This window comes from Petromyzon marinus, unplaced genomic scaffold, assembly GCF_048934315.1.
Source record: "Petromyzon marinus isolate PM22_M1 ecotype Great Lakes invasive population unplaced genomic scaffold, UKy_Petmar_22M1.pri1.0 PM_G_Scaffold_28, whole genome shotgun sequence".
Taxonomy (NCBI): Eukaryota; Metazoa; Chordata; class Hyperoartia; order Petromyzontiformes; family Petromyzontidae; genus Petromyzon; species Petromyzon marinus.
In genome coordinates this window covers 1,836,242-1,837,500 of record NW_027422850.1, presented here as the reverse complement: position 1 = coordinate 1,837,500, position 1,259 = coordinate 1,836,242, and positions in this window count along the sequence as shown.

Here is a 1,259-nt window from a genome sequence, read left to right as displayed (position 1 = left end):
CTATCCCCACTCCTAAACGCTTCCTCCTTCTCCAACCTCAACCTTTTGAGCTTTGCTGAGAACCAGGGCTTGTTGTTGTTAAAGTTCACCCTGGTACGTGTTGGGATACAGCAGTCCTCACAGAAGCTGATGTACACAGCCTCTGTGAGTTCATCCAGACTATTGGTAGCAGTCGTGAACATATCCCAGTCAGTACAGTCTAAGCACGCCCGCAAATCTTCCACAGCCTCACTGGTCCACTGTTTAGATGTCCTCACAGCAGGTTTACAGAGTTTTAGTTGCTGCCTGTATGCACGAATCAGGTGGACCAAGGGAGTTCTGTGCGAGCCGAACAGCCCCGTGACCCACAAGAGAAACATCCCCGCCAAATTCGAGCGTTTGACGGGGTCTATCCGTGAAAAAATATTCACGTTTTTGAGTGCACATGCATTTCTGCTGCAAATGCCTCTGGAAGTTTCATGCCGTTCGTATGCCAATTGTGGCAACACGAAAATGACCCGTTTTCCCATTCCGAGGGATTTCTGTGCGACCCTAACAGCCCCGTGAGCCACAAGAGACACATCCCCGCCAATTTCTAGCGTTTCACGGGGTCTATCCGTGAAAAATATAGACGTTTTTGAGTGCACATGCATTTCTGCTGCAGATGCCTCTGGAAGTTTCATGCCGTTCGTACGCAATGTGGCAACACGAAAATGACCCCTTTTCCCATTCCGAGGGATTTCTGTGCGACCCTAACTAACAGCGCCCGTGAGCCACAAGAGAGACATCCCCGCCAATTTATAGCGTTTCACGGGGTCTATCCGTGAAAAATATAGACGTTTTTGAGTGCACATGCATTCCTGCTGCAAATGCCTCTGGAAGTTTCATGCCGTTCCTATGCAATGTGGCCACACAAAAATGACCCGTTTTCCCATTCCGAGGCATTTCTGTGCGACCCTAACAGCCCCGTGAGCCACAAGAGAGACATCCCCGCCAACTTCTAGCGTTTGACGGGGTCTATGCGTGAAAAATATTAAAATTTTTGAGTGCACGTGCCTTTCTGCTGCAAATGCCTCTGGAAGTTTCATGGCGTTCCTATGCAATGTGGCAACACGAAAATGACCCCTTTTCCCATTCCGAGGGAGTTCTGTGCCACCCTAACAGCCCCGTGAGCCACAAGAGACACATCCCCGCCAATTTCTAGCGTTTCACGGGGTCTATCCGTGAAACATATAGAAGTTTTTGAGTGCACATGCATTCCTGCTGCAAATGCCTCTGGA